This window comes from Mesocricetus auratus, unplaced genomic scaffold (assembly GCF_017639785.1).
Source record: "Mesocricetus auratus isolate SY011 unplaced genomic scaffold, BCM_Maur_2.0 Super-Scaffold_100006, whole genome shotgun sequence".
In the NCBI taxonomy this organism is placed as follows: Eukaryota; Metazoa; Chordata; class Mammalia; order Rodentia; family Cricetidae; genus Mesocricetus; species Mesocricetus auratus.
In genome coordinates, this window is record NW_024429190.1 from 55,600,994 (window position 1) to 55,614,144 (window position 13,151).

General features: G+C 43.4%; 1 long non-coding RNA gene across 1 annotated transcript in view; it reads left to right on the forward strand.

Moving 5' to 3' along the window:
• The window catches only part of LOC110342889, a 49,030-nt gene extending 39,458 nt beyond the window's left edge, over nucleotides 1–9,572 (forward strand). Inside the window, exons 3-4 of the long non-coding RNA XR_005877811.1 lie at nucleotides 5,668–5,823; nucleotides 9,391–9,572. This is a non-coding gene — a long non-coding RNA (uncharacterized LOC110342889). The remainder of the gene's footprint in view (nucleotides 1–5,667; nucleotides 5,824–9,390) is intronic.
• Nucleotides 9,573–13,151: the final 3,579 nt, after the last annotated feature.

The following is a 13,151-nucleotide window of genomic DNA, read 5'->3' on the forward strand; positions in this document are numbered from 1 at the left end:
GAATTGAATGAGAACTCCCCCTGGTTTGCAGCCTGGAGACCTAGTGCTGACTAGACTCCAATTCCAAGTGAGTGCTTTGCAGGACGCAGCCCCTCACAGCTTTCTCCGTGCAAGAATAATGAAAGCCGTGGCTCCTTGGCCTGGGCCCAGAGTGCTCCTTTATCAGCAGGCCCCAAACACTGCAGGAAGACGACATCCCAGAGTCCAGGCTGGTAGGAAAAGGAAGGAGCGGCTGGTGTGTGCTGACCTGCGCTGGCTCCCTAGTGTGGCTAGTAGGAGATCTGAGCCAGGACCAGCTTTAGGCTCTGTTAGGAGTTGGAGCCTGGCCTTTTCACACAGACTTTGCATCCTGCACTGCAGGATTGCCTGGGCTCAGTGGAGGGGTTGCCTGGAAGGATGACCACCAGGGTAGAGAGATGCTGAGGCAGGACAGGCTGTGAGGACCGCTTGAGCAGCAGTCTAAGGGGAGGTCATCAGGAGCAAGGAGCTGAAACTGTGACTGAGAAAATGCAAGCACAGGGCAGCTTCCGAACTCTTCATGACAGCGGTGTTTATTAGGCGGTGCCATCACCTGCCCGGGGAAGTTCCTGAAGGCCCATTACTGCAGGTACTTAAGGAGCCTAGTCAACGGGAGTGGGGGTAAGATGGAGCACGGAGTAGGGTGGTGGGTTTCTGCGACTGGCACTTTTCCTTCTGGGAGCCAGGAGCCAGGAGCCAGGAGCCAGACAAGATATGGATGGCTTGGTTGATGCCCATGGTATGTGCCTGTTCCAATAGAGACACCACTGGGAGGGGATATTGGGTCCATTTTGAAAAAGCAAGTTTCGCTGTCTTGTTGAGTCATACTTTGGAAAATACACTCAAGGTTAGTTTTGCTTGAGGTTGACAGCGCATATTATTTTTGAATGCTGTTGATGAATCAGGTTGGACACACTAAATATATAAGTTGTCGCTTCATTACCTGTAGGGAGTGATTTTACGTATCCGTAAGCGCTGACCACTCCCGTGTGGGTGTGTTCACGGGTAAATAGAGCTAGGGGGAGGAGTCTCTTTCTCTTTCTGGGTTTCAGTTTTGGCCTGGAGAGCAGCGTGTGGACCTTTGGTTCTCGACTTCCTTGGCTTTTCAAGTAAGTGACTTCTCTTTCAATAAAATATCATAGGACATCCCTAAATTTGTGTAGTTTAATATTTTTGCTTCATCTGGTGTCAGAGTGGCTCATCCAGCCCCCAAAACACACCCACACAGGAGTGGTCACCGCTTTTGGATATGTAAAATCACTCCCTACAGTTACCTCTCTCTAATTTTCCTGGTGCTGCTGTCCAAGTGACAACACAGAGTGTTTCCCTATGATAACCTCCTGAGAACATGTTCTCTTTTCTTCATTTGATTCTGTTCCCTAGGCACCGTAGGGAGATACAACATGAATTAAACTGGACCCTAACCACCAGGGCTTTACACTCTTCTGTTGTGTTCTTTGCTGCTGGGATTTGGTTATATGTCTCAGAAAGATCTGTATGTTTAGTTCCCCTGTGATGGTATTGGATAAGGGTTCTGTGAACATTTAAGAGGTGAGGCCTAACAGGAGGTTCTTAGGCCATTAGGAGCTCTGCCCTAGTAAAACTGCTGTGAGATTTCATGTAGGTGTTCTCTCTCTGTCTCCCTCCCTCCCTCCCTCCTTCCTTTCCTCCCCCCTCTCCCCCCCTCTCCTTTATCTCCCACCCCCTTCCCAAAGGAATGTTTCTGTCATTACCACCCTTTACCATTAGGTGACACAGACAAGCCATGGCTTTTCCTAAGCCAGTGTTTTATGTTTTAGAAATCAAGTCTTCCAAACCGTGAGCTAAATAAAACCTTTTCTCTTTATCAAGTTGACTCTTTAGGTGTTTAGTTGTAATGGCACAAAACTGACTACTGTATCGGTATTGAGAGATGTGATTTTTGGGCCAGAATCTTTGCAGGCTGGGTCTCAGTGTTTCTAATGGGCAGTAGCTGGTTGTTTTTATATAAAATTACTTCTAAGGCACCTGCCATTTTAGATGATTTTTTTGTTCCCTACTTCTTGAATTCTTCTAGATCAGCTGGGAATCCTTAACCAGACTGAAATAGGATTGTTTTGGTAATAGCGCAGCAATAATCTTAGATTCCAAGCGACGCGGTGTTTTTGTGGCTAGTATATCTGTATGCAAGATCTTTTTTCTTTTTCTTTTTGATTGCAAAAGTCTTCATTACCTGTTTCACCCTGCATCATGCTTGCCAGAGGCTCAATTATGTATGGCAGAGCAAGATGCACTTTTGAGAAGGGATGGCAGGAGACTTCACCCGAGCCTATATATTCTAGAATCAGGTCTAGATAAATGGAAATTCTTTCCTAAACTTTCAGCCAAATTTCTTGGGGTACTAATTTGAAATGGTGCTATGGCATTAACATATGGCATTATGCATGAACGTAAATAAAGTTCATTTTTATTTCTGCACTGAATACTTGTCTTTGCTCCCCAAATTCATATGTTGAGATCTGAACCTCCCAATGTGATGGTATATGGCGATGAGGCTTTTGGGATGTAAAATTGGCTCATGAGGTTGGTTAGTGCCCTTATCAAAAGACCAGAGAGCTAGCCATTTTTCTCTTTGTTAGGATATAAGAAATCTGCAGCCTTCAAGCAGTAGGGTGCTTCCCATGTTGGCACCTGATGTTGGACTTTTCAGCTTCCAGAACTGTGAGAAATGAGTTTCTGTTGTTTACAAGCTACCAAAATCTACTTTGTTATAACCACCCAAACTAACATAGTTGACTGTCCTTCACCTCTAGGGGAAAAAATGAAATGCAAAAAGGTAACTTGTAGCATCTAAGTGGTATTGTGTTTGTCACAATCACCGGTGGGTTTATACCCGGTTAACTAAACATGCTTAGGAATTTGATTTTTTCACTGTCTTTGTGTGCAGGGCTTCATTAGATGGGTACTCATAGTTACTTTGTTTCCTGTAACCCTCTTTTCTCATCTCCCCAAGAAAGCAAGCCTGATTACCTCTGGGTGAATTTGGGCCCAGTGGCTGAGGGTAGTAAATGCAGCCTTTCTGTTTTCTCCTTAGAACTTTGCCATTTTTCAGGACGCATCCTCAATTCTCTATGTCATAAATCTGACACGATGGGGCTCTCATGAAGAGTCCATGTCTGCAAGGGGGTAGGATCATCTAATTTAGGAACTGACATGCTGAGTCACAGACCTAAAGCTGTTACACAATAACAAAGCTGACATTTCTGTTCCTATGCTGGACTCTTAGATCTTGAGCACAACTGTTCTGTCTCAAAGCAAAAGACAACAAAGCAACATGAATACCCAAATCAACCAACCAACAAGCACAAACCCATGAGTGTAGAGAAACGGTCCTGGATGAACTCAGGAATCAGGCGTAGCTGGAGCTAATACTTCCTTAGACTTTTCAGCTCAGGTGAACCAATTAATTTCCTTTTTGCTTAAGCAAATTTAGGTAATTTTTTTCCTGCTGCTTGCAATGGTAAATGAGCCACTCTTCATATTATTTTCACATTGTTAGCTTTAATTAATTTTAGAAGCTCACAAGTCACCTCAATAGTTTACTTTAGATCCCAGGAGCTAGAGATGACTTTGGAAAGTATTAATTCATCACTAGGAGGACAGCCGGATTATGATATCAAGAGATTAATTATTGTGGGCACCTCTCATGACTTATTTCTTTTGTATACTTGTTTGTTATGTTTTGGAAACAACTATGATGTGATACTTAACCCTGACTAGTGTTTAATCAAAACCTTTCAAAATGTGATCAGTTCATTTTTTTCCCCTTCTGATTAACTGGAGAAGAGTCAATCTTGTTCTTCACCATTATAAAGACCATCATAAATATGTTCAGAAAACAGCAAACTCTTCAGGGAAAGTTACTTTAGTTACACACCAAGATAAATGGGGAGAAATATTTTACTGAAAATTTTCATGGAATACAGCAAGAAGACTGCTAAGGGCTGGGCAGTGTGGAGCAGGAAGGACCTTCAAGCAAGGAGAACAAATCAGTGATGGTTAAGAGTGAACCACAATCCTGGCTTCTGAACAGGGATGGCTTGCTGTCTCCCCCTAACCCCATAGGGTTTCTCTCTTCCTTATTTCAGAATTATTGGGAATTAGTTACTTACAGGGACTACATTTCCCAGCACCTTTTGCATCTAGATGTTGTCATGTGACTGGTCAACAATCTTGAGGCCAAGACTTAAAAAGAAAAAGCCATTCACTTTCTTTAAACACACACACACACACACACACACACACACACACACACACAATTATTTTGTGTGTGCATGGTTTTCCTGCATGTATGTATGTCTGTGTGTACCCCCGTGGTGTCTAGTGAATGCTGAGTGAAGAAGAGGGCATTGGATCCCCTGGGGCTGCAGTTGCAGACCATTGGGTGCTGCGAATCAAACCTGGGTCCTCTGGAAGAGCAGTCAGTACTCTTAAGTGCTGAGCCATCTTCTCTCCAGCCTGGTTCTCTTTCTTGATGTCCTCCCTCTCTTTCGTCTGTAATGTTTCTTCCTCCCAAAGCTCAAAGCAGCTTGGGGCTTTTGACTCACGAATGAAGGAAAACTTGCCATCCTCTGTTTTGTGAGAGAGAATGCACTTCTGTCATGCTTGGCCACTGTCATTGACTGGCATATTTGATATAGTGTGAACTCAGTGGTTCCCAAAGTGTGGTTTCTAGGCCAGGAGCATCTGGGTAGATTGTTAGTCATGCAAATTTCCCAGGCCCCACCTGCATCCTCAAACTTACTGATAGAAAGTCGAGCCCAGCAATGCATGCTTCCAAAAGCTGTCTAGGCAATTCTAAAGTGTTTATGTCCTGGCGTTATGCTGACCCCGTCCCCTGACAACTGGCAAGGTACGGACACCATCATTCAGGCAGATACTTAGACAGCTCAAAGGGCCTTGTGTTGCATGGCTACCTCACACAGTGGCTGCATAAGGACTCTGTACGCATGTGCAAGCTTTTCCTTTTAAGTGACTGCCTCCCACCTGTTTGCCCCCTTCCCTTTCCATCTCTGCTCCCAGTTGGCCAACACCTACCCCTCCCTCCCTTTGCTCCCTTTCCCCAATAAACTCCATGTGGGTTTTGTGGTTGGTGTTTCATCACCTGCCCCTGTAGCAAACTACAACACAAAGTATTCATTCTCACGTTTGATTAGAGAGAATCTATGCTTTCTTTATATCCTTCCCCACTGCTGCCACCACAGCCTTCCAACAGCCATGAATTTCTGCCCTCAAATTTGGCCTTTTCCTTTCGCCTGGTTTCTTGAGAGAGCCTCTTGCTATGTAGCTCAGGCTATCCTCTAGCCTCTGCCTCCAGCCTATTGCTGGCGTGCTAGGATTCCCAGTCAAGCGCACCTTTCTTGGTTATGTCTCCAGAGCACCTGAAGTTTCCTTAAGCATCGTTGGCTGAAGTCTGAAAACGATGTTAGAAAATCTTGTGAGAAAACGTTAGGTGAATTTGAAGCTTTGAATTTTGAGGAGAAGCTTCTTAAAAACCCGAAACAGCTTAAAAATGACTTCCGTTCAGCTCTAAATATTTTCACTTTTTAAAAGTTAATGTATCTTTAAAAAACTTTGCTTGCCATCTAAAATAATCAAAATTCCTACCAGGTAAATTAACCAATTGGAGTGGCTGACTGAAGGACAGTGGCAATTCTGTACCAAACAATACTGAAGAAAAGCTGTATTGTATTGTCATGAACGTTGGTCCAATAAATTCAGGTCTCAGCATTTTTAAAGAAGATGTTAAAAAATAGGATTCTTATGGTAAGTCTTCTGGTTTATAAGTGTTGGCTTGCATTAAAAAAAAACAACAACTCTAAAATTTTCTGTTGGTCAAACAGGCCTGTGGATTTAATCTAACCCCTGGGTGGCCAACTTCATTATTGTTTGGAAGTACCAGGGAACCGGTCAGGCTGGCTAATGTCTCCTCATCCTCATTAGGAGGCAAAATAACTTTTACACAGATGATGGGCTTCAAAGGAGGGACGGATAAGAGCTGCACAATGTAGTTGCCAAGGTAACATGTTGCTGATCAGAAAGGGATGGCGATCCAGTTTTATGCAGACGCAGTGGGAGCATGAAACATAATCACCCTCCATCTCCTCTCGATAGAAGATCAGTGGGGATAGCGATGGGGACGCAGTGTGGCTGCCTGAGACAAGCAGATAGAAGCAGGAAGCAAGGCTTTCCCCATTTGGAGAGACCCCAGTGAGACCTGATCAACTGGTACCTCGTGGAAGTCACACCATTAAATCTTCCTATTTGCTAGCAGCAAATCAATGAGCTCTGATAGCTGCTGCCCTGGCATCCAGGGAGCTGTGGATGAGCTGTTTGATATCTGAATCTTAGTCGAGGAAAGTTAAAGCATTTTCTTAAAGCAAGGAGAGAAACAAGGTCTCATTAAGTAATGACAGAAGAGGAAGTTTTGTGAGAAGAAACTCAGGTTATTATAAATCGCATCATTTGTTACGTCTATTGTAGTTATCGGTCATTAGTGTTTTGCTCTATGTTTATACTGACCTTTTAGAACAAGAAAGACTTCTCCTTTTTATTTCATTGACATGAAGTTATACTTGACTGTAACACACGATGATGCTCTAGGGTCTGTCAAACATTTTTTTTTTAAGTAAGATCATACATCACTTTATCATCTGTACAATGAGATGGAAATCTTAGGATACCTGAAGACAGATGCTTGCCAGAGGAGGCTCATGCTCCCTTTTGCTCCTATCAGATGCTCCTTTGTTAGCCATGTTGCCTTGACCCATTGCTCGGGAGTTGTCGTCTTCCATGGCCCTGATGCTGAGAGGATAGCTTGCTCACTTTGTAATGGGAGCAAATCCAAGCATTTGCTCCCCCAGCTTCTCCTAGATCCTCCCCCACCTCCCTGCCCATTCAACTTCATTCCCTTCCTTCTATCTTCAGCTTCCCACAAATCAGAACAAACAAACAAATGAACAAACAAACAAATGTCACAATCCAAGCATGAGAACCTAACTTCCATTGCCAGAATCCACATAAAAAAGCTGGATGTGGTACCCAGCTTTTGTAATCCCAGTGTTGGAGAAGCAGAGACAGGTAGATCTCGGGGGCTTGCTGGCTTGCCAGTCTAACCTAGTTGAGGAGTCCCAGATCAGTGAGATACCCTGTTTTGGAAAAAAAAAGAAAAAAGTAAATGATACCCAAAGAATGATACCCAAAGTTGTCACACACACACACACACACACACACACACACACACACGTGCACACAAATTCAAAAATTGTCTAAAAGCCCTAACCTGCAAGTACAAATATATAAAGGAAGACCATCTTGGGATCAAAGGAGAGGTAATCTGGTGCTTAGTGTAGTATGCGAACACAGTGCTGATGGTTGGAAGGATGTTTGGGAGGTGGAAAACCAGCTTGCTGGTGCCCAGTGGAATTGTAAGGATGATCTCTGCAGCTTTTGGTCACCTGAGGCTCATTCCAGGACAGCCTCTGCGAGTCACTGCTTCTTGACTGTGTGTAAAGAGCAGTGAGTGTACTATGGCTCCTGCCTACTCTTGTGCCAGCCCAGTGCCTTGCTCACACTCAGAATAATACTTAATAAGGTCAGTTCCAGGCTCTCCCAGGGGAAAAGAGGCAAGTTTTCTCGTCCATAGTCTTTGTGTTCCCCACATGGCCGTTCCCTCAATTTCCCTCTAAACTCCCAGATCTCCTTTAAACCTAATGGCAAAGCCACCATCAGAGTGAACCCCATTTTCCTTCCTAATACTCATGAAAAGAAACATTTAGAACCTTGACACTGACTTTATCAACAGCAAAAACCATTTCTCTGTTAATTCCCTTCCTGGCCATGAGTCTCTCCTTTTAAACAGGCCACTTCCAGGCTGGAAATCACCCCAAATCCTCAAATAGCCTACATTGTTCACATGTTAATTCCAGAAATTTTCTATTTGTGTGTGCCTTGATGGGGACTCACTTAAGAGAGAGATTTGTTACTGTTTCTACTGACATTTTCTTATGACATTTTGAGCTATCTGAATAATTGCAGTATTTACCAGAAAGAAAAAAAAAAGAAATCCAAGTAATGAAAGGTACCTAAAAATCATTCATATCTCAGCACTATTACAGGTCTTAATTTCCTGTAGCATGGTAAATTATTCATTTTTAAAGACATCTCCAGCTACCCAGAGTCTATGGTAATATATACATAGGAGGCTTGTAGATTGCAAAAAAATCAGTAAATATCACAGATTGTCAAAATAGTAGGTATGACTTTAAAATAATGACACCAGCTAAAAACATCAGATCTTAGCATTGAGATTGCAAGGGGAAGATGAGGATTAAAGAGGAGGAGGTAAACTGCTTAAAAGCCTTGTGCATGCTTAAGAGTTGGTATCCACCCCCACGTGTAAGTATTCCTGTCTCCATAACTTCAGCCTTAGCCAGACCACAGAGATGGCTTTGCAAGAGCAGAGGGCAGAGAATGTGCTCAGGCTCTCTGACCTTACTCTGGACAGCTCTGAGAGACCAATGAGAAGAGTTAGGTTAATCTGTCCCACTTGATGAGATGGGTAATCATCACCTTTGATTGACTGTATTGAGAATCTCATAGGCTGTTGAGGCACACTTCTAGGTATGTCTATGGCGGTGTTTCCAGAGAGGATTAACGGAGGAAGAAAATCCTACCCTGAATGAGTACTGTACCATCCCATGGGCTGGGGTAGGAAGAAAGCAGAAAACGGAGAATGTGACATTGTTCTCCCTCTGCTTCCTGGTGTCTGTGAGGTAACAGTTCCTACTACACAGGCCTTACCTTCTCCACCAGTATGAATAGACACCCTTTGAAACCCAAGCCAAAGTAAATTTTTTCTCTCTTATGCTTCTCTCTGGTTGTATGGTGTTGGTGGTGAAAAGTCACAGATGCAGCTAGCCAACCTAAGGTAGAATGGGAAGCCTTTGCAACCTGACCAAGAGAGAAAGTTTGACCCAGAATAATTTTCTCTTAGTGGAAAATGTTGTCATCAGAGTTTTATGCCCTAAGTGCTCATCAGGACAAGGGAGGATTTTAAGAGGTGAAGTACTCTTCTAACATAAAGTGACAGCCTATTGATAGAAAAGTCAATGGTGAAATGAGATCTCCTGTCCCTTATATCTGGATATGTAAATTCATGTGCATTTTTATGCCTCCAAGTCTCTGCTGGTTTTATCAAAAGACTTTCTCAGACTGGATACATGACATTCTCTCATCAGAGCCTCTTTCCATGATTTTCTTCTCCAAATCGCAATACCGTCATACATGCCTGTGTAATTATTTGTAAGTAATATATGTATTCTTATTCTACAGAGAACTTGGAATTTATTATCAACATGCCCAGAGAAGGATAAAAGAGGACCTGGAGTCAACAGAAAGCAAGGGCAGTAAAATAAATGCCTATCTCTTACTCTCATACACTTGCAAGAAGACAGGAATTTTGTTGTCATCTTCTGATTCCTAAACCCAACATGAAAATACAGAGCATATTAAGAGATGGTTGTACTCTAACATTTAAAAACTGGGTTGTTTTTAGTAAGCTCTCAGTGGGTTCCTTAGCATATGTTAAGAGTTACAGGGGAGGACACTCTCATTGTTCCTACACTGGGTACATACTTAATATCATCCTGCAATTTTTAAACTTTCCTCAAGACTAGGAGGTAGAAGTAAGACAGCCAAGAATCTCTGACTAAAAGCAGCTTGACTGACATTCTAAAACAAGAAAATGGACCACTTTGCTTTAGCTCATTATGGATTAAGAACAACAACACTGGATTGTGCACTTATGTATATGAGGCAGAAATTTTTAGGGCATCTAAAGCAATGAATGGGTGGTTTGTCTTTCACACCTTTATAAATTATTTACTGTAAATGTTTGATAAGGATTATATAGCTGAGAGTTCATGGTTGCATTTTCTCTCTAGAAAGAACCCAGAGTACAGATAGCCTGCGGCCAATAAAGACAGATCGTATGGTTTGTCAATCAAACTGTCAGAATATGCCTATATTGGAGCACTTATCACTTGGTGTAATGGATGTCTATGTCCCGGGCATAGCTGCATCTTCTTTCAAGGGCAGGAACTGTTTCTTTTCTGTCTTTGCATCCCTGGCATCCAGCATAATGTCTGAACCACAGTATCTGTGTAATAGACTGTTGAACTGAATCAATTTAAAAGCTTTGTGTTATCATTCAGTGCTACTGGGCTAAGATAAGGGCCCCAAGGAGACAAGAGCAGGGAACACAGGCTGGGCAAGCTTGGGAGGAAGGGAAAAGACAGAGTCAGAAAGGATGGGAATATGGAATTATCGTCTGAGGAAGGAAGTCCAAAGGGGTAGTCCAGTGAAGGGGTGGCCAAGGGTCCTGAGCCATAGAGTAGGCTACACAGCAGAGGAGTCACTTAGAATGAGCAGGAAAGGGCAGAACACATGGGAAGTATGGAGACAACAATCCTTTCCTGTGGCCAGCCCTTTCCCCCACTATTCCCTTATCTCTGAACTCGAGGCTGAAGCTGTGGGGCATCAATATATTTGCCTTGGGAGTTGTGGGGAGAGCCAGGAAGTGGTAGGAAGAGGAGGCCATTCACTTGGCTGGTCCTGTGGCAGTAGGGGGCAGTCATGGGCAACTGGTATCCCCACATGGCAGGTGGGAACCTGGGCTTCTGGTCCCTACTCAGCACTTGTGGTCAATGTCCTCCATTGATCTTTGCTTGTTGGTGTTCATTTGCAATCCCCTGCCATTGATTTGTTGGTCAATAGGGTGTGCCAGTGTTGAGCAATGCCTCTTCTGTAACTATGTTATAAAGGATTTGGACTTTATTTGCCTGAAGACTCTACTACCTTTTGATTTACACGCTTTGTTAAAGTGAGAGGCCATGTTCATAAGAAGAAACTGACACAGATTCTATTCAAAGGTCAATGAGGAACCAAGGTCTAGCAGTCTACTAGGAGGTCAATCCTGCAAGTGTATCCTTCTCCATTTGATCCTTCACATGAGTAAAGCCTTCTTGATTGAAGCCTTTGAGAGGCCCTGTAGCAAGGGCCCCAGAAAAACCACACCTAGATTCTTGATCCATAGAAATGGTGAAATTTTAAATATAAACAAGGGCCAGACTGAGGTTAATCAACTTGGAAAACTGTGTTGTTGTGGTAGCCTCAATAAGTCCTTAAAAGAATCCACGTGCAACCAGGAAGGGTCTATTCAGTCCATGACTGACTGGAACCATTCCTTTGGGCTTGTGGTGAGGAAAGCAGGGTGATGGTGTGAACACGTCGAGGAGGAGGCTGCTCACTTCACCAAAGGCAGGCATCAAGGTGGAGAAGAAGCAGAGGACAAGATGCATCCGTCTCTCCAGTCCCTCCTCTCAGGGGCTTGCCTCCTCCAGCTCAGGAGTCCCTGAACTCCCAATAATGCCATGCTCGGAATCCGTCAAAATACTGACTTAAATCAGAATGTCTAGGATCCAATCTCTCCTCTTAACAGAGCCACCAGTTGGTGGCCAAGCCTTCAACACATGCGACCCTTTGGGGACATTTCATAGCTACAGAACAATGCAAGTCAGACGATGGCATACAGCAGCACAGGGCAGCACTCTGTGCCAGCAGGAATGGCAAGTATGTGGTGGCCACGGCTGAGGGTGGGTGTGCGCTGACTCTTCCTTCCCCCTGTTCTCAGGGAACTGCAGCTTCCTGCAATGGCCCATCTCCGGGGGAAGCCATTTTCTGCACAGTCAGCACTTTGAATCCTCTATCACCATTTTTCTGTATCATGGCCCCTCTGTCGGAAATAGCTGAGCAGTTTCTGATATGTCTACCTATATTAAAAAACAACAAGGTTTTGAAATTTACTCCTTTGAAGAAGATATCACAATATACTTTCTATATTTTCAATTGATACATAGTTATTATACATTTATGGGCTACAGAGTAACATTTCAAAACATGTATATAGTTTATAATGATAGATTAAGGTAATTAGAGCACTCACCATATCAAACACATAGTTTCTTTACGGTAAGGGCATTCAAAATCTTTACTAGTGTCTATTTTCAAATTTTTCCTGTGTGGTGCTGGATATTAAGCTCCGAATCTTGCATAGGTTTAGGCAATGGCACTACCTTTGAACTACATCCCGAGTTCTAATATCTATTTTTGAATATATGATTGTTTTCAACCATAGCTGTCTCACTGCACTATAGAACATTAGAAGCTGTTTTTTTTTTTTCTCCAACAGCACCCTAACACATTATAGTTATTCATTTTATATGGAAAAAAGTGAGATGCGACTTTGAGAATAAAGGCTTTATTAAGCTGAGTGAAAGCCTGCTCCACTACAGGTCTTGGTTCCTGAAGAGAGGTCAGCATCAAAAGGTGGAGTCCCCTGTGCCTTCCTCTTTGGGCATGGTTGGGCATACCTCTGCCCACCTGCAGGCAGCCTAAGGGATTTTGAACAGCGTTTTGTACAGGTTCCTTCTTTGTTTTCATGTGAGAGCCCAAGGAAGTACAATCGGCAGTGTTCCCCATAACTGGAGTGAAATATGATTGTGGGCGTAAGGGCAAACTCCTGACTCAGCAGGTGAACAGGCAGACTGACTTGCTTCCCTCTGGAGACTGCAGCACTAGCAAGAACTAACATCAGGCCTGAGCAGCCCTTGATGAGGTTCCAAAGAGGGAGCACGTTCCCACCATACAGCAAAGCCAAGACAGAGGGGCAAAAGCTGGAGCCTGCAAACAAAGAAAAAAAAAAAAAAGAAAAGAAAAAGCCTAGTTAGAGGCCATCTCTATCCACCCACAGAAACCCATTGAGGAAAATGAGCCACACTTATCCTCCAGGAATGCTGGGGGAGTGGGGGGGGGGAGAGGAGAGGGAGAGCCATTCAGGAAAACCACAGGGGTAGAAAATTAGATAGTTTATCCGAAAGAGGAAAAATGAACTCAAGAATGCATTTGCTGCCTGGCTACAGGTGAGGACAAAGACAAAAGAGCACCAGAAGAACGCCTTTCCTCCTGAGATCTCAATGCTGTGTCAGTTTATTAACTGACTTGGGAGATGGTTAAATTATTATTCATTTTCTACA